This window comes from Scyliorhinus canicula, chromosome 13 (genome assembly GCF_902713615.1).
Source record: "Scyliorhinus canicula chromosome 13, sScyCan1.1, whole genome shotgun sequence".
Classification (NCBI taxonomy): domain Eukaryota; kingdom Metazoa; phylum Chordata; class Chondrichthyes; order Carcharhiniformes; family Scyliorhinidae; genus Scyliorhinus; species Scyliorhinus canicula.
Genome location: NC_052158.1, coordinates 115938989 through 115964193, shown reverse-complemented (window position 1 = coordinate 115964193; position 25205 = coordinate 115938989). Strand labels below are relative to the sequence as shown.

At 45.7% G+C, this 25205-nt stretch overlaps 1 protein-coding gene across 3 annotated transcripts in view; it reads left to right on the top strand.

The window, feature by feature from the left end:
* Positions 1-122: 122 nt before the first annotated feature.
* LOC119975888 (probable cation-transporting ATPase 13A3) overlaps positions 123-25205 on the top strand; it is a 186432-nt gene continuing 161349 nt past the window's right edge. For 2 of the 3 annotated variants that reach the window (XM_038815806.1, XM_038815804.1), the window contains exon 1: positions 123-215. The gene's annotated coding sequence lies outside the window, so the exon portion shown is untranslated. Of the gene's footprint in view, positions 216-251; positions 271-25205 lie in introns of those variants that run through there. The other variant, XM_038815805.1, reaches the window with a different exon arrangement.

Sequence of the window (25205 nt, the reverse complement as noted above, 5' to 3'; positions counted from 1 at the left end):
TCCCTTCCCCTCCTCCTCCTTCTTCACCCTCCCTTCCCCTCCTCCTCCTTCTTCACCCTCCCTTCCCCTCCTCCTCCTCCTTCACCCTCCCTTCCCCTCCTCCTCGACGGGTGACGTCAGTTCCGGCCTCGGACTGCCGCGAGGAGTAGCGGTTGCTTCTCGCGCTCGGTGTTTGGTTCCACGTGACAGGCGGCGCGAGGAGGAGCGGCTTCCCGGTGAGCTCTTCACTCTGCATCTCAGCGTAGCTGATGTGGCGGCGGCGGCACCAGGGTGGGTGGCGGAGGGTTGCTTCGTGGTTAAACGCAGTGGCGCGTATTTGCTGCTGTGGCAAACCGTCCATGCTGAACTGTCATGCTCACTATATCGAAAATCAGATCAGTCTCCACCGCCTTGATTAAAGGACAATTAATGAAACAAAGCAAAATTGATGGAGGCGGTGATCTCCAGCGCCCAACCTCCAGTACTGCCTGTACTGGTTGTAAAGATAAAGGACGCTCTATGTCCTTACGATCAATGAGCCATTCTCTGCCAGAGCTCCTTTACATTAGCTGCAACCTTTGGATCTGTGGCGTTTGCATGGGTTCTGTTCTCAGCAGAGTACAAATCCGGGCTTGCCTTTATTCTGATTATCAGGCAAGAAATTAAGGAACTTGATAATTGCTGCACAGTCTGCTTGATCTGAGTTGTGGGAAAACTGACGCCCATTGTTCTCTTGACTTGTTTTTTAAAGACAGGAGGGCTTTTTGATTCTACTGATGTGGATTTTGACTTGGGATTAGAAGTGACTGATTGTTATTTTTGGAACTTTGCTGTGTGTGAATCATCCACAGTGACTGTACATAAAAGCAGTTCATTGTAAAGCACGTTGGGTGGTAGGTAGTAAGGATCTGTTCTTGATATTATGACAATGCCCAGGTATGTATTTGGATTGCGTATTGGGCTTTAACACCTGCAAGTGTTAACAAATTTGAACTGACAATTCTGGAACTACTCAGTCGGTCTGTTAGTATCTGAGGAGAATCAACAAAACTGGAAAATGTTGGGGGCGGCTTTGCTGTTGGTGGCTTAACAGATGGTGCTGATGGTTATGGTGGTTGGGGAAGGAACAAAACGGTAGGTTGAAAGCCGGGGAGATTAAATGGCCCAAAGAATGATGGGTGCAATGCAAAAGTAATTGTCAAGGGAGAAGTAAAAGAACAAAGATGGGTCTAGAATTATAATTGGAATTGTTAACTCCAATGTCGAGTCTGGAAGTCTGTAAAGTGCATAATGAAAAGGTGAAATGCTGTTTGGGCCAAACCCCACATTGTACACGGTCCCCCTCCTACACCTTGGAGTATGAATTGCCAAGGTGTTGTGGGATTGGGTGGGTTGGAGCCTTACCCCAATTGGGAGGAACCTCACAGAACATAAACCTCAACCTGGGAGCAGGTTGGGGAGGGTGACCCAATGGGGTGAGGAGTAGCATAATTGAAGTATTATGAGTAGAGTAAATAAACCTCGTTGCCATCCTGCCTACCTGCTGTCATATGAAGTCCTTACCGTAGGTTATCACTGGCAATGAGGAGCTGCTGCAGCCACTGTACTTTTTGTCACTTGCCAGCTTCATCTAGGCTTGGCTAGGCCTCTGCCCTGAGCAGAGCGATGGCACTCATTGGTAAGCTGGAAGCATTTGACGCTGACACCGATAATTGAGCCCAATACGTCAAGCTAGTGCAACTTTTTTTTTTGCACATCGCCATCTTAGATGATGAAAGGCAGACTGTCACACTACTAACCGCCGTCGCTTTAATTAAAAGCCGGACATGCTGCTGTTTGCAATGCTGGTCGACTTGATCGAAACGCACTTACCCACAGTCCCCAATCATGGTCTGGAGGTACTGTTTCCACACAGCATCGCAGGCCTCAACCAAATCCAACGGGGAGTTGGCATGCCTGCGGATGCTCGCCGACGCCTGCGTATTTGGTGCCGCCAGGGCCAAATTCTGGCGAAACGGTTTTGTCTGTAGGCGACGGGACCAAGAGATGCAACAGAAATTACTGATGGAGACTCCCTGACCCTCCAGAAAGCAGTAGACATCGAGTGCCGAGCGTGGCCTCCAGGACCTTGCGGTCCTCACTATCAGCCATCGACAGAACCGCCGGTCAGAGGCAACCAGAATGATCAGCTGGGGTTTTTGCAGGTAGGAACAGGTTCTATGTTGACGTCGTGACTCACCCAGAGCGGCCATCAAAATCGAGTGGGACACCGTGACCAGGCGTAAGACTCTTGGAGCTCACGTGGGTTGTCGTTCCCTGGCAACAGACCAGTCGCAAAACCATCCCTCGTGACCCAACGGAGACCTGCTCCTTTCCTGGATTGGCCAACTACTATGGAATAATTATCCCCGAAATGGCGTGTTTACGCAACCCTCTCCACCAGCTCTTCAAGAAAGGGCAGCGATGGCACCAGGGCCCCTTGCACCAGAAGACTTTCCAGGAGGTCAAGCGGCGCATATCGTCAAACGAAAGACTGACACACTTAGATCCGTTGAAGCCAGTGCTCCTCGTGCGACACCTCGCCTTGTGGCGTCAGAGCAGTCCTGGCGCACGGATGCCTGACGGCTCAGAACAACCGATATCCTATGCTTCCCGCGCGCTTGCTCATGGCGAGCGAAATTACACGCAGGTCAAGAAGGAAGGTTTGGCCGTCATATTTGTGGTACGGAAGTTCCATCAGTACGTTTACTGGCGCGCCTTCATGATTCAAACAGTTCACTAGCCCCTGCTGGGATTATTTAAAGAGGACAGGGTGATCATTCCCAGGTGCAACGATGGGCTTTGCTATTAGCTATCAATGAAAACAACCTGGAGCAAGCCCAGGCACCAAAATACTACATGCCGATGCGTGAAGCCGACTGCCCTTCTCCACAAAACTGCCAGTGTTTGCTTCTGCCAGGGAGGTAATCGCCGCCCTCCATTTCATATCAAGGAATGGACCCAGACAGACCCACAATTGTCATGGGTCTGCACATGGTTCAATACGGGGCCCAGCATAGAGATCTGGGGGCTTACACCACAAAGCTGTCCTTTTGTGGGGGCCGAGAGTGGTCGCCCCCGACCAGGGTGGCATGTCCTTCTTGAAGGACCTCCACAATGGGCATCCAGGGGTGGCCAAAATGAAGGTGCTGGCTCGCAGCTAAGTTTGGTGGCCCGGGAGAGATGCCTAACACTGCAGCCCTTGCCAGGAGCACCAGAAAGCACCACCGGCGGCTCCGATGCACCCATGGGAATGGCCGGTGAAACCATAGCCCAGTGTCCACGTGGACTCCTTAACCCGTTACAGGGAGCCACGTTACCTATCCTGGTAGATGCCCATTCCAAATGGCTCAAGGTCCACCGGGTACAAACCACAAATACATGATCGACGGTAGACAGGCTCGACACATCTTTACCACACATGGGAAACCCAAAGCCCTGGCGACTGATGGACAGAGTTCACCAGCCAAGACTTTGCATCATTCATGGTTGTGAATGGAATCCAGCACGTGAGGGCTGCCCCATACCACCTGGTCTCCAACGGATTGGCTGAGTGGGCAGTACAAACCTTAAAGCGGGCCATGAAGAAGAAGACCACCGGACCATGGGAGACACACTGGCTAGCTTTCTCTGTAGCTACCGTATGACACTGTATGCCACCACCGGGGTGGCACCGGTTGAATTGCTAATGGGACGACGGCTCAGAAATCGCCTCAGCCTTATATCCCCAATGTTGGCGTGTGGATCTGCCAACGGCATGATTGCTCCAAGGCGGACATACATCAGTGCTTGCCTTTTTAGCCGGGCGACATGGTCTACAAGTGAAATTTTGGCGCCGGAGCCACATGGATCCCTGCCATGATCCTTCAAGCGACGGGCCCGGTCTCCTACGTGGCCCAGATGCAACAGAATGAAGCTACCGCCACCTTGACCACATTTCATTTCATTCATTTTTTCATTTTTATTCGGAGACGCACGCAAGAACCGCTAGAGCTACGTCAGGGTACCCTGAGGAAGACCCCTGAGGCACCGCCAGGCTAGAGCACCACTTGCCATTGCTGCCTGTAACACATTGGGAAGCTGAGTTACCGGATGTACCCGTGGGTTGTTGAATGATGATGACGACGATGGCTCTGACATGGACACCGACCTTCCTGACTAAGGGAATCAAATAGATAGATAGGTTCTTGATTAATAAGGCGATCAGGGTTATGGGGAGAAGGCAGGAGAATTGGGTGAGAAAAATATCAGCCATAATTGAATGACGGAGCAGACTCGATGGGCCGAGTGGCCTAATTCTGCTCCTATGTCTGATGGTCTTATGGTCTTATTACGGAGCCCTTTGCGGCGATACCTTTGCCGGCCAACCACTCACACCTCGATGCTCGTCACAAAAACAACGGTCGCCAGTGTGCTACATGCCTCCTGGACTACCCTTACCGCCACTGGACCACTGTTCGCTTCCTAAGTGGTTGAAGGAACCACTGCTTGAAGCAATAGATGTTTTTATTAAGGGGCTGGTTGAGCTCCGTGGGCTAAATCGCTGGCTTTTAAAGCAGACCAAGCAGGCCAGCAGCACGGTTCGATTCCCGTATCAGCCTCCCCGGACAGGCGCCGGAATGTGGCGACTAGGGGCTTTTACCAGTAACTTCATTGAAGCCTACTCGTGACAATAAAGCAATTTTCATTTCATTTTTCATTTCTCCAGACTTGGGGGCGGGGCAGGGGGTGGAGATAAGAGGAGTGTTATGACCCCCTCGGGCCAAACGGTATATTGTATGCAGTTCCCCATCTACACCTTGGTGTATGAACAACCCAGGTGATTGCAGGGTGGGGAGGGGGGTGTGGAGGAGCCTCCGTTCTAATTGGAAGGAACCTCACAGGCTATAAACCTGACCTGGAAGCAGGTCAAGGAGGTTGACCCAATGGGGTGAGGAGTAGCGTAATTATAGGATTGTAAGTAGAGTAAATAAACATAGTTGTTATCCTGCCTACCTGGTGTCTTATGAAGTCCTTACCGTTGGCTATCGAACTGCTCTTTGTGCTTAGGTTGAATTTTGTTGGAACATTGTAGAAGACTTGAGGTCAGAGTGGAAATGGTGTGGAGAATTAAGATGACAGGCATGATGAAGCTTAGTATTATGACTGTGGGCAGAATAGAAATGCTCTGCAAACGGTGAGGTGTGAGTGACTGCCTTTAACAACGAGGCAGTATTTGGCTGACTGTGACATCAAGGAGCCCTAATAAAACTGGAGTCAATGGGAATCGAAGGGAACAACCCTCTTCTTATTGGAGTCTTATCTAGCACAAAGTGGTTGTTGGAAGTTAATCATCTCCGCTCCAGGACATCACTGCAGGAGTTCCTCATGGAGTTCCATCTCCATTTGCTTCATCGGTGACCTTCCTTCCATCATATGGTTGGAAGTAGGGATGTTCGCAGATGATTGCACAATGTGCAGCATCATTCGCATCTCAGATACTGAAGCAGTTCGTGTTCGTATGCAGCAAGACCCGGACAACATATAGCTGGGGCTGAGAAGTGGTAAGTAATATTTGTGTCACATAAGTGCCAGGCAATGGTCATCTCCAACAAAAGAGAATCTACCATTGTTCCTTGACATTCAATGGCATTACCGATGCTGAATCCCCCATTATCAACATTCTGGGGTGTTATCATTGATCAGAAACTGAACTGGACTAGGCATATAAATATTATGGCGACAAGAGCAGGCCAGAGGCTAGGAATCCTGCAGGTGGTAATTCATCTGACTCCCCAAAGCCTGTCCAACATCTGTAAGGCACAAGTCAGGAGTGTGATGGAATACTCGTCACTTGTTCCAACAAGATGCTTGACACCACCTGCCATAAAGGCCCATTCCCAATGAATGAATTTTAAAAAATGGCCAACCAATCTGTGGAATTCCCAAGCACCCAATATATAACCTTTCAAACTCAACATTGAGGTCAGCTATTTCAAATCATAACTTTTGTTCCCATTTATACCCACAGGGATTAGTCAACATGTTTGTTCAAATATTTTCCACTTTTTGCAGGGGTTTAAAAGCCCAAGATGATGGTAGCGTACTCTTGATGCCATCTTGCACACAGTCTTCATTTCACTTTAAAACCTGCGGTGCTGAGATGACCACCAAAATTATTGAACATTTCTTGAATCAACCACTCCCACCATGTGTTGCTATTTCTTGAAGATAGATGGTGTATTTGTTGCGAGGAGTATCAAGGTTTTATTTAGATGTATAAAAAATAACAAGTAAACGCACAGTAATTTCCAGGAGCTACAAGTGTTTACTGCATACTGAAATCCACATCAGAAGGAGGAGAGAGATGAAATAAACAAAGGATTCAGCTGGCTCATCATGAATCACATGACACGTATTTGCAACCAATGTACATCTCATGCTGCACAGACTGGCCTTACCTTTAAGTCTTTCCCTGTTTACTCATACTCTGCCCTTGTACTTAATTAGAACCTGTTCGATCTCTTGCCTTTCATTGGGACTGGGGACAAAAAATTTGTCCTGATACGTTATTTACTTTCTTCACAAATGCTGCTTAACTTGCTGAGTTTTTTTCTGTATCAAATTTCCTGCTTCAGCATTTTGCTTTTGTAACAGATTTGATGTTTATTTATAGATCTGACAAGTCATTTTAATGTCAAAAAGTAACTTTAGGGATTTTCACAGTAACTTGAAGTGAAAATCGAAAAATGAAAATCGCTTATTGTCACGAGTAGGCTTCAATGAAGTTACTGTGAAAAGCCCCTAGTCGCCACATTCCGGCGCCTGTTCGGGGAGGCTGTTACGGGATTAACTTAATTGCAGTGTTAATGTAAGCCTACTTGAGACATAAATAAAGATTATTATTATAAACTAATCTAATAATTGAAGTAAACTCTAAGGATGTTACCTATAGTCATTCTCAATGTGCAAGCTAGTTCTAATGCCCATTTCATCTTGAGTAACAGTGAGGAAAAGCTGCTGAAATGGTGCAGCAGAGTCATGGTTGGGGACAGATGCCTTGTGCTACAAGGATGCTTGAAATATTTCTGTCTGATCATCGGGTGGGATCATTTCTCAGGGATCTGGGGTGAATCATGTGTGAATGAGGGGCCTAACTCATAGGGTGGCATTTTCTGTTTTTTTTTCCAAAGTGCTGGCTCAGGCAAGAAAAGCGGCTGCGCTGCTGGTCTTTCTAGTCATGTTTTCCAGCAATTTGCCAAAAATGCTGGGCCTGCTTCGCTGGCAATGACGGTCTTCTAGATATCGGGGGTGCCCGATCTAGCAAATGCAAAAATAACACCTGAGCAATCTCCACACATGGGGAGCACACAAACACACCTTCCTCCTCGCCCCCCTTCAATGGATACAGGGACCCACACACATTCCCCACCCCCCGCCCCCCTTCAATGCATACAGGGACCCACACACATTCCTTCTCCCCCCCCCCCCCCCCCCCCAGGGGACACAGGGATCTACACAACTCCATGGACTTCCCCAGAAGATGTCTCCCCTCTCCCCTTCCTGGGCTTGAACCCCATTATGTCAATGGTGGGGGTGGGGCAGTGGTGTTGCAAGATCTTTCGGTGAGAATCTCATTTTTGGCCCCTCATGTCGCCTTTTCTGCCCACGGCAAATGCGGGTGCAAAGACGGCCATAATGTTGTTCATGAGACACCTAGACTGGATTCAGTTTGTAAAGTTCCTGGCTTCACTATCCCTTTTCCTAAATGGGAACCTTTCACCAAAACTTTATCCTTGGATGCTTGAGCAGCATTCAGAACCATAGATTGTGTTATTATAAAAGGATGTCCAGGCTGAGTGGCTTTACAGCAAATGCTGTAATTTACCTTGATGTGGTAAGGGCCTTTCTAAGTGAAACCTAGCATTGGAGTATGACCTCAACGGAGCGGTGGACATTTGGTGAGTTGAGGGAACATTAAATCTCCTTCTTAACATCGAATATTTTTTATATTTGGCAGTGAACTGCAAGTACTGTTTAAATACTAAATCACATCCGGGATTCCAGAAGCTATCCACTCGGGAGCAGCTGTAGATCGTTAATTAAGGAAGCTAGTTTGAATGTTATTTTCTGTACCTGGGCTCTGAAAATAAAGATGCTGAATGCAGAGTGTGACCTGACTCCTTCATGTGCGGGAAGTGTGTCCAGCTGCAGCTCCTGTTAGACCGCATGATGGCTCTGGAGCTGCGGATTGACTCACTTTGGGGCATCCGCGATGCTGAGGAGGCCGTGGATAGCACGTTCAGTGAGTTGGTCACACCGCAGATTAGGATTGGTGAAGGAGAAAGGGAATGGGTGATCAAAAGGCAGAGAAAGAGCAGGAAGGCAGTGCAGGTGTCCCCTGCGGTCATCTCCCTCCAAAACAGGTATACTGTTTTGGATACTGTTGGGGGAGATAACTCACCAGGGGAAGGCAGTAGTAGCCAGGCTCATGGCATCGTGGCTGGCTCTGCTGCACAGAAGGGCGGGATAAAGACTGGCAGGTCTATAGTCATAGGGGATTCAATCGTAAGGGGAGTAGACAGGCGTTTCTGTGATCGAAAATGAGACTCCCGAATGGTATGTTGCCTCCCGGGTGCATGGGTCAGGGATGTCTCAGATCGGCTGCAGGACATACTGAAGGGGGAGGGTGAACAGCCAGTTGTCGTAGTGCATATAGGCACCAATGATATAGCTACAAAACGGGATGAGGTCCTACAATCAGAATTTAGGGAGTTAGGAGATAAGTTAAAATGTCGGACCTCAAAGGTAGAAATCTCAGGATTGCTACCAGTGCCACGAGACAGTCAGAGTAGAAATTCAAGAATAGTCAGAATGAATACGTGGCTTGAGCGATGGTGCAGGAGGGAGGTGTTTAAGATTTTTGGTAGCCATGATGTGGAGATGCCGGCGTTGGACTGGGGTGAGCACAGTAAGAAGTCTTACAACACCAGGTTAAAGTCCAACAGGTTTGTTTCAAACACGAGCTTTCGGAGCACGGCTCCTTCTTCACCTGAAGAAGGAGCCGTGCTCCGAAAGCTCGTGTTTGAAACAAACCTGTTGGACTTTAACCTGGTGTTGTAAGACTTCTTACCAAGATTTTTGGGACATTGGAACCGGTTCTGGGGGCGGTAGGACCATTGCAAATCGGCTGGTCCACACCTGGGCAGGACTGGAACCAATGTCCTAGGGGGTGCTTTTGCTAACACTGTTGGGGAGGTTTTAAAACCAATGTGGCAGGGGGATGGGAACCAGATTAGGAAGTTAGAGGTCATTAAAGAGGCAGCAACTAAAGCCAGTAAGGTACTAGATAATAAACTCAATGTGACTAAGGGGAAGAGTAGACAGGGAAGAGATGATGAACGCAAAGGGACAGATGGTCTGAGGTGATTTGTTTTAATGCAAGCAGTGTAGCAGGTAAGGCAGATGAACTTAGGGCTTGGATTAGTACCTGGGAATATGATGTTATTGGTAGTACTGAGACTTGGTTGAGGGAAGGGCAAGACTGGCAACTAAATATCCCAGGGTATAGATGCTTCAGGAGGGATAGAGAGGGAGGCAAAAGGGGTGGAGGAGTTGCATTACTAGTCAGAGATGATATCACAGCTGTGATTAAGGAGGGCACGATGGAGGATTTGAGCACTGAGGCAATATGGATAGAGCTAAGAAATAGGAAGCGTGCAGTAACATTGTTGGGAGTTTACTACAGGCCTTCCAAAAGTGAGCGTGAAGTAGAGGTATAAATATGTAGACAGATTATAGAACAATGTAGGAGCAATAGGGTAGTTGTGATGGGAGATTTTAACTTCCCCAACATTGCATGGGACTCGTGTAGTGTTGGAGGTGCAGATGGAGCAGAATTTGTAAGGAGCATCCAGGAGAGTTTGTTTAGAGCAGTATGTAAATAGTCCAACTCGGGAAGGAGCCATACTGGACCTGGTATTGGGGAATGATTCCGGCCAGGTGGTTGAAGTTTCAGTCGGTGATTACTTTGGGAATAGCGATCACAATTCCGTAAGTTTTAGAATACTCATGCACAAAGACGAGAGTGGTCCTAAAGGAAGAATGATAAATTGGGGAAAGGCCAAGTTTAACAAAATTCGGCAGGAGCTAGGGAATGTGGATTGGGAGCAGCTGTTTAAGGGTAAATCCACATTTGAAATGTGGGAGTCTTTTAAGGAAAGGTTGATTGGAGTGCAGGACAGACATGTCCCTGTGAAAATGAGGGATAGAAATGGCAAGATTAGGGAACCATGGATGACGGGTGGAATTGTGAGACTAGCTAAGATGAAAAAGGAAGCATACATAAGATCGAGGCGACTCAAAACTGATGAAGCTTTGGAGGAATATCGGGAAAGTAGGACAAATCTCAAACGCGCAATAAAGAGGACTAAAAGGGGTCATGAAATATCTTTGGCTAACAGGGTTAAGGAAAATCTCAAAGCCTTTTATTCGTATATAAGGAGCAAGAGGGTAACTAGAGAAAGGATTGACCCACTCAAAGACAAAAGAGGGAATTTATGCGTGGAGCCAGAGGAAATGGGTGAGATTCTTAATGAGTACTTTGCATTGGTATTCACCAAGGAGAGGGACATGACTGATGTTGAGGCTAGGGATGGATGTTTAAATACTCTAGGTCATGTCGGCATAAGGAAGGGGGAGGTTTTGGGTATTCTAAAAGGCATTAAGGTGGACGAATCCCCAGGACCGGATGGGATCTATCCCAGGTTACTGAGGGAAACGAGGGACGAAATAGCTGGGCGCCTTAACAGATATCTTTGCAGCATCCTTGAGCACGGGTGAGGTCCCGGCGGACTGGAGAATTGCTAATGTTGTCCCTTTGTTTAAGAAGGGTAGCAGGGATAATCCAGGGAATTATAGACCTGTGAGCTTGACATCAGTGGTAGGCAAACTGTTGGAGAAGATACTGAAGGATAGGATCTATTCACATTTGGAAGAAAATAGACTTATCAGTGACAGGCAGCATGGTTTTGTGCAGGGACGGTCATGTCTTACAAGCCTAATAGAATTCTTTGAGGAAGTGACAAAGTTAATTGATGAGGGAAGGGCTGTAGATGTCATATACATGGACTTCAGTAAGGCGTTTGATAAAGTTTCCCATGGCAGGTTGATGGAAAAAGTGAAGTCGTAATGGGGTTCAGGGTGTACTAGCTAGATGGATAAAGAACTGGGTGGGCAACAGGAGACAGAGAGTAGTGGTGGAAGGGAGTGTCTCAAAATGGAGAACGGTGACTAGTATTGTTCCACAGGGATCCGTGCTCGGACCACTGTTGTTTGTGATCTACATAAATGATCTGGACGAAGGTATAGGTGGTCTGATGAGCAAGTTTGCAGATGCTACTAAGATTGGTGGAGTTGCAGATAGCGAGGAGGACTGTCAGAGAATACAGCAAAATATAGATAGATTGGAGAGTTGGGCAGAGAAATGGCAGATGGAGTTCAATCCAGGCAAATGCGAGGTGATGCATTTTGGAAGATCTAATTCAAGAGCGGACTATATGGTCAATGGAAGGGTCCTGGGGAAAATTGATGTACAGAGAGATCTGGGAGTTCAGGTCCATTGTACCCTGAAGGTGGCAATGCAGGTCGATAGAGTGGTCAAGAAGGCATACAACATGCTTGCCTTCATCGGACGGGGTATTGAGTGCAAGAGTCGGCAGGTCATGTTACAGTTGTATAGGACTTTGTTTCGGCCACATTTGGAATACTGCGTGCAGTTTTGGTCGCCACATTACCAGAAGGATGTGGATGCTTTAGAGAGGTGCAGAGGAGGTTCACCAGGATGTTGCCTGGTATGGAGGGTGCTAGCTATGAAGAAAGGTTGAGTAGATTAGGATTGTTTTCGTTGGAAAGGCGGAGGTTGAGGGGGGACCTGATTGAAGTATACAAAATTATGAGAGGTATGGACCGGGTGGATAGCAACAAGCTTTTTCCAAGAGTGGGGGTGTCAATTACAAGGGGTCACGATTTCAAGGTGAGAGGGGGAAAGTTTAAGGGAGATGTGCGTGGAAAGTTTTTTACGCAGAGGGTGGCGGGTGGCTGGAACGCTTTGCCTGCGGAGGTGGTAGAGGCGGGAACGATAGCATCATCTGGACAGATATATGAACGGGCGGGGAACAGAGGGAAGTAGATCCTTGGAAAATATGTGACAGGTTTAGATAAAGGATCTGGATTGTCGCAGGCTGGGAGGGCCGAAGGGCTTGTTCCTGTGCTGTAATTTTCTTTGTTTCTTTGTTGAATGGAGTGCTGAGAGTTCGCTGAGTTGAGGGAATTTGGTGAAGAGTGGAGGGAGGCACCTTTTTCACTCTGTAGGAAATGATTCTTGCTCTATTATAAGGGAAGAAACTAGCTCTTTGGTGTGTATTTCTTGGCAGGTAGGATCAAGGAAAACCCTAAAGCTTTCTTTAGGTATGTCAGGAATAAATAAAAATGACTAGGGTAAGAGTAGGGTCAGTCAAGGACAGTAGTAGGAAGTTGTGCGTGGAGTCCGAGGAGATAGGAGAGGCGCTAAATGAATATTTGTCGTCAGTATTCACACAGAAAAAAGAAAATGTTGTCGAGGAGAATACAGAGATACAGGCTACTAGACTAGACGGGAGTAATTCTGTTAGTAATTCTGGAAAGCGTGAAAATAGATAAGTCACCTGGGCCGGATGGGATTTATCCTAGGATTCTCTGGGAAGCTAGGGAGGACATTGCAATATCTTTGGCTTTGATCTTTATGCTGTCATTGTCTGCATGAATCGTGCCAGAAGACTGGAGGATAGTAAATGTTGTCCCCTTGTTCAAGAAGGGAGTAGAGACAACCCCGGTAACAGAGCCTTACTTCTGTTGTGGGAAAAGTCTTGGAAAGGATTATAAGAGATTGGATTTATAATCATCTAGAAAGGAATAGTTTGATTAGGGATAGTCAACATGTTTGTGAAGGGTAGGTCGTGCGTCACAAACCTTATTGAGTTTTTTGAGAAGGTGACTAAACAGGTGGACGAGGTTAAAGCAGTTGATGTGGTGTATATGGATTTCAGTAAAGCGTTTGATAAGGTTCCCCACGGTAGGCTGTTGCAGAAAATACGGAGGCATGGGATTGAGGGTGATTTAGCGGTTTGGATCAGAAATTGGCTAGCTGTAAGAAGACAGGGTGGTGGTTGATGGGAAATGTTTAGCTTGGAGTTCAGTTACTAGTGGTGTACCACAAGAATCTGTTTTGGGGCCACTGCTGTTTGTCATTTTTATAAATGATCTGGAGGATGGCGTAGAAGGATGGGTGAGTAAATTTGCGGATGACACTAAAGTCGGTGGAGTTGTGGACAGTGTGGAAGGATGTTACAGGTTACAGAGAGACATAGATAAGCTGCAGAGCTGGGCTGAGAAGTGGCAAATGGAGTTTAGTGCAGAAAAGTGTGAGGTGATTCATTTTGGAAGGAGTAACAGGAATACAGAGTACTGGGCTACTGGTAAGATTCTTGGTAGTGTGGATGAGCGGAGAGATCTCGGTGTCCATGTACATAGATCCCTGAAAGTTGCCGCCCAGGTTGATAGGGTTTTTAAAAGGCATACGGTGTATTAGCTTTTATTGGATTGAGTTTCGGAGCCATGAGGCCATGTTGCAGCTGTACAAAACTCTGGTGCGGCCGCATTTGGAGTATTGCTTGCAGTTCTGGTCGCCCCATTATAGGAAGGATATGGAAGCATTGGAAAGGGTGCAGAGGAGATTTACAGGATGTTGCCTGGTATGCAGCCAAAATCTTATGACGAAAGGCTGAGGGACTCTAGGCTGTTTTCATTAGAGAGAAGGTTATGAGGTGACTTAATAGAGACATACAAGATTATCAGAGGATTAGATAGGGTGGACAGTGAGAACCTTTTTCCTCGGATGGTAATGGCTATCACGAGGGGACATAGCTTTAAATTGAGGGGCGATAGATATAGGACAGATGTCAGAGGTAGGTTCTTTACTCAGAGAGTAGTAAGGGCGTGGAATGCCCTGCCTGCAACAGTAGTGGACTCGGCAACATTAAGAGCATTTAAATGGCCATTGGATAAACATGGATGATAATGGAATAGTGTAGATTGGCTTTAGATTGGTTTCACAGGTCGGCGTAACATCGAGGGCCGAAGGGCCTGTACTGCGCTGTAACGCTCTATGTTCTATTCGGTGCGTGCTTAAAGTCTATTCTAGTCCTAAGTTTAAATCGTATGGAAATCTGTAGTAAGGTTAATAGTATACATAAAATAAATAATTGAATAAAACAATTAAGTAGTTAATTAGAATACATAAGGATGCCAAGACAGCTGATATGTCATGACTGCAGCATGTGGGTGCTCCTGGATATCAGTGTGATCCATATTAAACACATCTGCAGTGAATGTCTGTGGCTTGAGGAGCTTCAACTGAGTCATTGAGCAGGAGGCTGAGCTGCAGATACTGCGACACATACGAGAGGGGGAAAGTTACCTGGATTCTTTGTACCAGGAAGCAGTCACATTTTATAGGATAGGGTCTGATTTGGAAAGTGGTCAGCAACAGGAAGGTTTGGCTGCAGCTGAGGCAGATAAGGGGGTAAAAGGGTAGAATTGTCAGCCTTTTCAATTGTCTAACAGGTTTGAGGTTCTTTCAGGTTGTTCAAATGAGAGTGGGGGGCTGCAGGGTGGATGGGCTGACTGCCCATGGCACTGTAACCCAGGGAGCCATTCAAGTGGGGGAAGGAATTGACATGGTTCTCTGCAGCAAAGAGCTCTGTGGACCCAGACAGCTGTGTTGCCTGCCTGGTGCCAGGGTTTTGACATTTTCTTAGGGCTGGAGAAGAACATACAGTAGGAGAGGGAGGATCCAGTTGTCGTGGGCCGCGTAGGTGCCAACAACAGATGTAGGGTGAGGAAGGAGGTTCTGCGTAGTCAGTATGAGGAGCTAGGTACAAATTAAGAAGCAGAGTCCCATGATTATTGTCTGAGCCATGTGCAAATTAGCTTTGTACAAATAAGATTAGAGAAATGAATGCATTGCTCAAAGACTGGTGTGGGAGAAATGTGTTCTGGTTTATGGACACTGGTATTAGCACTCGGGAAAGTAGGGGCTGTACTATTGGGATGGTCTACATCTGAGCTGTGCTGAGTGCTGCATAATTAGGCTTTAAACTAAACAAGGGGGATGACGAACCAAACTTTGGAAGATGCAGCGAATCAAGGGATGAGAGTCTAGTCAGGAGAGCAGAATAGTAACGTGGGAAATGAGGATCAGAGAATGGCAGGAAATGACAGAGAACAAAACCTAAGAATACACCAACGGTCAAGACTCAATGCTACAAGATAACAAAAAGATAAAATGTAAGGCTCTGTATATGAATGAACGTATCAATCATAATCAAGTAATTGAATTGATTGGACACATTGATATAAATAAATAGTATTTGATAGCCATGACTGAGACATGGTTACAGAGCAATAAGTATTGGGTCCTGAAAACTGATTTCTCGGTAGTTCCTACAGTCTGCTTTGTCCCCTTTCTTGAAGATGGTGGTGATGACAAAGACCCTGAGATCAGCAGGAACTTCTTCTCTGTCCCAGATTTTCAGCAATAGCTGATGGAGGTCTCTTCAAGTTTGAAATTCTCTGCTGGGATCCCGTCCTCTCCTGCGACTTTTCCATTCTTCATGTATTTAATGTCGACTTCAACTTCATCCACGCTTAGTAGGAGTCCAAAATAATCTTTAATGGGGAGTTGGGGGATTTCCTCAAACAGGCCCTCATCTATGGTTGCATCGTGGTTTCGGTCTCCATCGAAGGCCGATGTTTTCTCTGTCTCTCAAGAGGGTTCTGTCCTCCATTTGAGTCTAGGTAGATGTGATTTTGGTGAAGGGGCCAGCCCAGAGGCTGGTGAGGAGGCTGGATGTGGGTTTGATGGTAGACTCAAAGTTTTGCACTAAAATGGGGAAGGTTGATTGAGGAGAATGTGAGGTTTAACCAAAATGCAGAGGATTCGCTGTCAGTGGTCTGGGATGCATTGAAGGTGGCAGTGAGGGGCAAGGTCATTTCATTCAAGGTGAAGGTGGATAGAGAGGAGCAGCAGCGGTTGATATAGGAGATTTTGGAGGTAGATGTGAGATATGTGGATGATCCAGAACTGTTACTTTTAGTGACAGGTAAGGAGTTGCAGGCGAAATTTGATTTTCTTTCCAGGGGGAGTGTAGTTTGGCACTGAGAGGAGCGAGGGGTCGCTTATGAGCATGCAAAGAAGGCCAGTCGATTGCTGGTGTGCCAGCTCCGTCGGCAGGCGGCAGCGAGGGAGATTGTATGGATTAGAGATGGGATGGGTGGGTTGGTAGATGAATAAGCCATTTGAAGACTTTTATAGGGTCTTGTTTAAGTCGGAGGATGTGTCAGATATGAGGGAGTTTCTGGAGCGATTGGAGTGCTGGAAGAGGAGGAGAGGGGAGAATTGAGGAATCAGTGGGCATGGAGGAAGTGCAGGTAGTGACGGGGAAGATGCTGTAGGGTAAGGCGCCAGGGCCGGATGGGTTCCTGGTGGAATTGTATAAACAAGTTCAAGGATAAGTTGGCACTGCTGATGGTAGAAATATTTGAGGATGCGTTGGTTAGGGGAGTCTTACCGGCGACGATGGGGCAAGCTTCCACCTCACTATTACTTAAAAAGGAGAAGGATCTGGTAGAATGTGGGTCGTACAGACCCAATTCTCTACTGAACATGGATGCTAAAATAGTGGTGCTGACGTTGGAGGAGTGCCTCCCGAAGGTGGTGGGGGAGGATTAGACAGGGTTCATTAAGGGCAAGCAGATCTTGTCGAATGTGCGGCGGCTGCTGAAAGTGGTGCTTTCGCCGGCAGAAGGAAGGGAGCTGGAGCAAAGAACACAAGACAGTTTGTCAAGCATGACTTACCCTTCATAAAACTATGCTGACAGTGGTGGATTGAGGTTTGCCTTTCCAAATGTTCAGTCATCTTTTTTTAAATAAATATTTTTATTCTCCTTTTTCACATTTTCATCGGCAGATAATCAACAATAACAACAAATACAATGGCAACCCCCTAGCCAACAATCCCCTTATCCCACCCACTGTCAAACAGAAGTCATCTTCTCCTTAATGATTGATTCCAGCAACTTCCCCACCACAGAGATCACACTAACCGGTCTATAGTTTCCACAGTTTCCTCGCTCCCTTTTTGAATAGGGGCATCACATTAGCATGCTATATAATTATCTTTATTATTGTCACAAGTAGGCTTACATTAACACTGCAATGAAGTTATTGTGAGAATTCCCTAGTCGCCACACCCGGGCGCCTGTTTGGATACACTGAATGAGAATTCAGAATGTCCAATTCACCTCACAAGCACGTCTTTGTGGGAGGAAACTGGAGCACCCTGAGGAAACCCAAGCAGACACTGGGAGAATGTGCAGACTCCGCATAGACAGTGACCCAAGCTGGGAATCGAACCTGGGACCCTGGCGCTGTGAAGCAATGTGCTAACCACTGTGCTACTGTGCCACCCATCAGAGGATAAAACATTGTTGGTTCCATGCACTTTCTGTTTTTTGTAAACAGATGTGGTTGCAGAATCACTGTATGGTTCTTCATCCATCTTCCTCTTCATTTTCAAAATAAATTGATCGCTAATTATTTAATCTCCTTTGCTATTTGCTTCCTTCACCTTGAAGAGACACTGTCTACTTTTAAATGGTGGGCAAATCAGCTGTTTGCTCGGTGTCATTTCTATCTTCATCCTGATGCCATGCTATTATGTATATTTTCCTTCAAGACAGACATGCTCTGGGAAATAATTGCACCTTAAGTGGATGGCAATGGGTTTATTGCAAGAGGCTGTAACAAGTAATTTTTCGGAAAGTCCAATTCTCTTCTTCCGATTTGCTGTCTTTTTCCTTATCTTTGGAATAATTATTTAGCAGTTTATCAAGATCAGTTAGTGACATGTCTATTTGGTAGCAATTGTTCAACATTTCTCCATAATCTGAATCCAAATCGGATTCAGAACTCTCATCTGAATCTTCATCACTGTTACTATTAGATTGGGACCCACCTTAGGATCGCCTTCAGTCTTGGAGTTCTCAGAATCTGGTTTTCTACTCGATTTTATCTTTGTCAAACTTCTGTATGGAATCATTCTCAAGGAGATAATTTCATGAGCCTTTCAACATTTCTTTCTTTAAGTCATTTAATGCCCAATAAGCTTTCCAAATTCCCACATGTCTTACCATTGGTATCTCATGCACTATCTGCAGTACTTCCCTCGGACTCTTTGTAATCATGGGTGATTTCACTATTGAATGTGGACGGCAAGTTATTGCTGAAGGTGTGGCATCGCAAATTGAGGACTGTGTGGTGGGGGGCGGCGGAATAGGCGAGGATCAGACGGGTTTTGTGAAGGGGAGGCAATTGTTGGCGTATGTGAGGAGGCTTCTCAATGCCATCACGATGCCTTCAGAAGGGCAGGAGCTAGAGGTAGTGTGGCGATGGACCCAGAGAAGGCGCTTTTTTGGGTGGCGTGGACATAATTGTCGGAGATGGTGGTGTGGTATGGGTTCAGGAAGGGGTTTGTGGATTGGATCAGGTTATATAAGATGCCAGTCGTGAGCGTGCAGACGAACTGAGTGAGTTTGGGGTACTTGGGCTATATCGTGGGACAGAGCAGGGGTGTCGCTCTCCCCGTTGCTCTTTGCCTTGGCGATAGAGCTGCTCCAATGGCTCTCAGGGCGTCGAGGGACTGGAGAAGGATTGAGCGGGGCTTTGGGGAGGGTGTCGAACAGAGGGTCTCATTGCATGCGGACAACCTATTAATATATATTTCAGACCCAATGGGCGGTATTGGAGGCATTATGGATATCCTGAGGGAATTTGGCCGGTTTTCTGGATACAAATTGAATATCGGAAAGAACGCGGTGTTCCCGATGACGCCAGAGGGCAGGAAAGGAGATTTGGGGAGTTGCCCTTTAGGGTGGTGGGGGCGCATTTGGTATTAGGGATTCCAGGTCGCACGGAGTTGGACACAGATGTATAAACTGAACTTGGCTTGACTGGTGGAGCAAATGAAGGGAGACTTAAGAGGTAAGATGTGCTGCCGCTGTTGTTGGTAGGGTGGGTGCAGACAGTGAAAATGACGATGTTGATGAGCTTTCTGTTTGTATTTCAGAACCTCCAAATCTTTGTTCCTAAGTAGTTTTTTTTAGGAAGGTTAATGTGCTGATCTCCGGGTTTGTGTGGGCAGGGAAGACCCTGCGGGTGTAGCAGCTTTCTTGGAGCAGGGGCTGGGGGGATGGACTTGCCGCACATGATGAGCTATTATTGGGCTGCGAACATTGCTATGGTAAGAAACTGGGCCGTGGGGGAGGAGTCGGTGTGGGGGTGGGTGGAGGCGGCAGCGTGCAGGGGTACGTGTTTGCGTGTCGCGTCTTTTCGTCCAACGTCACTTCGTCCAATGACACTTCGTCCACGTCTTTTGGTCCAACGTCTTTTTGTCCGCCCGTCTTTTGGTCCAACGTCACTTCGTCCAATTATCCAATTACAAATTTGGTCCAACGTCACTTCGTCCAATTATCCAATTACAAATGAACTCCGTATAAAACCATTTAATTGATAAAATGCAAGTACAATACAGCAAGTGAATTTAATTGCTAAAATGCAAGTAATTGATAAAATGCAAGTTGAAAAATGCAGTTAAAAAGTTAAAAAATCTAAAAATGCAGTTAAAAAATCTAAAAGTTTACTAATTACTTAAAATTCCCGAAATTACTTACAATTGATGTAAATTGTAAATTCCAAAATTACTTAAAATTGATGTAAATTGTAAGCAACATTCCTCAAGAAATCAATTTTTGTTGTAGAATCATATTCAACGACCAATCTTTTGAGGCGTTCAGTTATTTTCTTATATCGCGTACATGAAGTCGACTGATCTCCCCGAAGAATTTGAGCCTTTTTGCCTATTATGAACCCTTCCTCTTCCTTCAGAGTTTTGATTAACCTCCAGATATTCAAATGAGCTCCACCCGCCAAACGCTTTATCGCAGAATGAAACCCCTCAGCAGCATTATTTGTTCTCGGTAGATCTTGTAGAACACGCTGATTAACATTCCATACAGCTGTCGGGAATGTAGGTGTTTCTCTCCTTCGTCTGGCACCACGTCCTCTCACAATGCCTATGTAAGTCAAGTCGAAGTAAACGATGAATTCAGCAGGTATTTCTTCATCGTCTATCAAATCTTCATAAGCCTCTTCGACATCTTCAACGGGGAGTTGAGAGCAGGTATTTTCTGATAGCTGCGTAAACTTGGCCGCTAGTACGCTACGCGAACTTGCTGCTATGTTTTCCACTGCTTCATGCTTTATTTCTGCAACTGCTTTTCTAGCATTTAACGAATCAACATCAGCTGGATGAAGGTGCTCATTAGAGAAATAAATAATTTTCGGCTCATTGTTTTCCATGACCGTGTGAATCCGCACTGAACATAGCCTTCTTTTCTTACATCTCCAGTATTCTTTTCCTAGGTTTGCACTGCTCGAATGAAAATCGTAGATATAGTTATTTCCATCAGCTACCTTCCGTTTACTCTTCGTTGACACAATGAACTTTGCCATTTCGGGATGGGCGAATTAAGAAAGAGAACGATAATATCTATCCTTTAACGAGGCTCGTTAAAGGAAAGAGAACGATAATAACTATCCTTTAATGAGGCTCGTTAAAGGAAAGAGACCGGTAATAAAAATCCTTTATTGCATATTATACCTTGCTATGTGCATTAGAGAAGATTTCTATTTACAAAAAGTTAATGTGGGGAGTGGAGTGTGACTAAGCAAGTTACAAAAAGTCAAGTTACAAAAAGTCTTTTACAAAAAAAATCATCTGACAAAAAAACGTAACAAGTCACAAAAAGTCTTTGACGAAAAAAGTCATCGGACAAAAAGACGTTGGACCAAAAGACGTGCGGACAAAAAGACGTTGGACCAAAAGACGCGGACGAAGTGTCGTTGGACGAAATGACGTCGGACGAAAAGACATAGCACCACGTGTTTGAGGGCTTTGTTGCTGCCTCCTTTACCGTTCTCACTGGCGAGGTATTCCGTGAACCCAGTGGTGGTGTCGGCCCTAAGAGTGTGAGGGCAGTGAAGGCAGCACTTGGGGCTGGAGGGTGCCTCGGTGTGAATGCCGATCTGTAATAACTATTGGTTTGCACCGGTGGGTAAGATTTAGGGGGTGGCAACAGACAGGGTTGAGTGCTTTGGCGACTTGTTTATAGAGGGTAAATTCGTGGCACCGGAGGACCTGGAAGAATTGTGAGTTGCCCAGGGGGGATAGCTTTAGGTACCTGCAGGTCTGGGATTTTGTAAGGAGAGAGGTGCCGTCCTTACCTGGCTACCAGCCCTGAGGTTGTAGGACAAGGTGCTGTCGAAGGATGAAATAGGAGAGGGGAAGGTGTTGGATATCTATAATGAGTTGATAGAGTGGGAGGGAGTCCTGGTGGGGGATATGAAGTCTAAATGGGAGGAGGAGCTGGCAGGTGAGGTTGGTGCCAAGATGTGGATGGAGGCCTTACGGAGGGTGAATGTGTCCTCATCATGTGGCTTGTAGATGATGGGTAGGCTTTAAGATGGTGTGAAATGAGTCACCTGCTGCAGAATGCCTAGCCTCTGTCTGACCTGCTTTTGTAGTCACGGTATTTATATAGCTCATAGAGTTATCTAGTCACTGGTTACCCCCAGGATAATGATTGTGGCAGATTCATCAATGGTAGTGCCATTGTATCTCAAGAGGAGGTGGTTAAATTCCCTTTTGTTGGGGCAGCACGGTGGCACAGTGGTTAGCATTGCTGCCTACGGCGCTGAGGACCTGGGTTTGAATCCCGGCCCTGGGTCACTGTCCGTGTGGAGTTTGCACATTCGCCCTGTGTCTGTGTGGGTTTCACCCCCACAATCAGAAGGTGTGCAGGGTAGGTGGATTGGCCACGCTAAATTGCCCCTTAATTGGAAAAAATAATTGGGTACTCTAGATTTATAAAACAAAAAAAAAACAAAAAATTCCCTTTTGTTGGAGATTGCCATACCTGGTAGTTGTGTTATGTTACTTGCCACTTAGCAGTCCAAGCCTGAATGTTGTCCAGGTCATACAGCGTGTGATATGGCTACTTCAACATCAGAGAAGTTGCAAGTGATACTGAACAGTACAATCATCGGCAAACATCCTACTTCAGACTTATGTTGGAAGAAGGCCTTTGGTAAAGCAGCCAAAGATGATTGGGCATGGGACACTACTCTGTCGAACTCCTGCCCTGTGCTGGCACTGAGATGATTGTCCTCCCACAACCACAACTATTTTTCTTCGTGCTAGTATGAGTCTAACCAGTGGAGAGTTTTCCCCTGATTCACATTTATTTCAAATTTGTTAGGTTTCTTGGATGATATACTTGGTCGAGTGCTGTTGTGAGGTTAAGGCAGCCACTCTCTTTTCCAACCCCCTCCCCAGCGCATCCCTTACGCATACTTGCTCTTCCCTCACCATCGGGCACACCTTCTCACTCCCCACCTTTTGCTCAGCTTTTTTGTTTCTCCCCCCCCCCCCCCCTCTCACCCTTTATGCACACTCTCCTCTCTCCTCCCCTTCCTCCCACCACCAGTGTTGTATTGGGAAATTTGGAGGTGCCTGAGCAATACGAAAATGTGTTGGTGATGTCATTTCTCAATACGCTGTTTTCCTATATAGATCTGAGTCCTCAAACATATAGTTATGCATTTTAAGTGAAAAATATTATAATAATCTTTATTAGTGTCACAAGTAGGTTTACATTAACAGTGCAATGAAGTTACTGTGAAAATCCCCTAGTCGCCACACTGTGCGCTATTAGCTGGTTGGTATTTTATTTCGAACCATGAATCGTTGACTCAGTAGTCTTCAGCATAACGAGAAATTCATTATGTAATAGTTTAATTATATAATTATTGTAACCCGCACAAGACCTATGGGGTTGGACCAATTAGTCTCCCCATGAGTCTAGTTGAATATGAGCTTCCACGCTGAGGGGTGGAAGCCCCATCAGCAGAGCCATGGACGCTGTGTACAAAAGCTTGGTCTGAGTGGGAGCCGAGCAGAGAAGTCCTGCTGGGATCGGTGTACATACAAGGTGTAAACAGTTTTTTGTTCAATAAACAAACAGTTTCTTTTTGCCTCTAGTGTGGTCTCTGTGTACACAATACTAATTTAATCTTATTAAATAAATGAATTGCAGCGCTCTTACAAGATATGGAACAAAACTGGGTGAATAGAGATGAGATACAGATCAGCCGTAATGGCACAACAAACTTAAGGGGCTGAATAGCCTACTCTTGTTCCAGCTATCTCTAGGGATTTATGGACATACACTTCAAGACCCTTTACACTTCTCAGAATTCTACCACTTATTCTGTATTGACTTACCTTATATGTCCTCCCTAAATGAATTATCTCGCACTTGTCCGGATTGAATTACATATGCCATTTTTTGCACACCAGTTTATGATACCTTCCTGCAGTCTAGCTTTCTTCCTCAGATCATCTGCAAACTTCTTAATCCTGTCCCCGACAGTTAAGTCTGAATTATTGATGTATGCTGCAGGGGTCATAATGCCAACCTCCTCACTAACCTTTTTGAGTGTATGTGCATGTGGACCCTTCAGATGGTTTTCATGATCATGCATGCCTATGTTCAAGGGACTGTCTTGGGGGTGAAAGGTTATCGGAGTAGACAGAATTGTTGGGTTGAAGTTACAATCAGATCCAGCCATGATCTTATTGAATGGCAGAACAGGCTTGAGGAGTCAAGTGACCTATTCCTGCTCCTAATTTATATGTTTGTCCCTTTGTTTGTATGTGTCCTTTTGCAGGAGGACTTGTGGCCACAGATCTTATAGGAAGCATTATCTAGTACCTAGGGCCCCCTGGAACACCACTGGAAATAACCTCCCAGCCACAAAAGTACTTTCTTTGTTTCTTGCAACTGTTTTGGATCCAACTTACCAGTTATCCTTGCATACCATGGGCTTTTACTATTCTGATCAATATGCCATGTGAGACCTTGTCAAAAGCCTTGCTAAAATGCATTTGCATTACATCAAACACTTTACCGTCATCGATCAGAATAATGAGATACCAGTCTGCTTTGCTGTGTGGTAAGGGTCCTCCTATGTTAAGTGAGAGTGGGCATTCTCAATCAAATTCCTAGACAGGAGCTAGGTTCTGAAATGGAAAATATGACTTTTGGTGCAGTAAGGTGAAATATTTTGATTGGGACAGATCTGCACACTTAACTGACGCAGATCTTGGTTGAACACTTGGTGCTTACAATTGACACAATGCCATTCTCAACACTAAAATTGCCTACAACCTCAAAACAGAATTCTTGTGCTAAAAATAATGCGGCATAATGATTCTGGGAAATATTGTCATTGCATCATTTTCTGCTGGCAGCAATGATTTTTTAAATTTAAATCACTTCCCCTCTTAGCCCACTCCTGCAACAAATAAATTGCTTTTGTTTTGCAATAAAATATGAAGTACTGTGCAAATGAGATTACTGAAAATTCTAGGAAGGGTTTGGTCAGAAAAATAACCTGTAGGCCGTCAACTTGCAGATAAAATCAGGTTGACCTCATGCACACGGAACCTGTATCATTGAATTTGTGGAATTGCATGCATCAAGGAATAATGAAGGCTCCATTGGAACATAATAAGACTGGACTACATCCTTTGTACGAATGTAATAGTTGACTTTTATTGTTTGAATCTTTTAAACAAGTTTGCCAAGATATAATGGTACTATTGTGTTTGTGATGAGTTAAAAGAAGTAAGAGCAATGTTTCAAAGCAAATACTTCATTGGTGCTGTGTAGTCTCGGATACCAAGTGCATTACACACAATTTCAAACTGAGAGTGACTGTAAAACGTCTGAGCAGTCGAAACATTTTGACATGTAGATAAAATTGTGTAAGTAACAATTAACCATCAGTTATAATTTTGAAGTATTAACAGTATAGGTTCAGAATTGCAAAGTCTGTTCCAAAGGTGAACTATTGGGCTTTTTTTTATTGCCAGAGGATTTGGTAGCTGGAGGGGGGATACCGCTGTAAATTGTCCAACAAATGGGTTGCT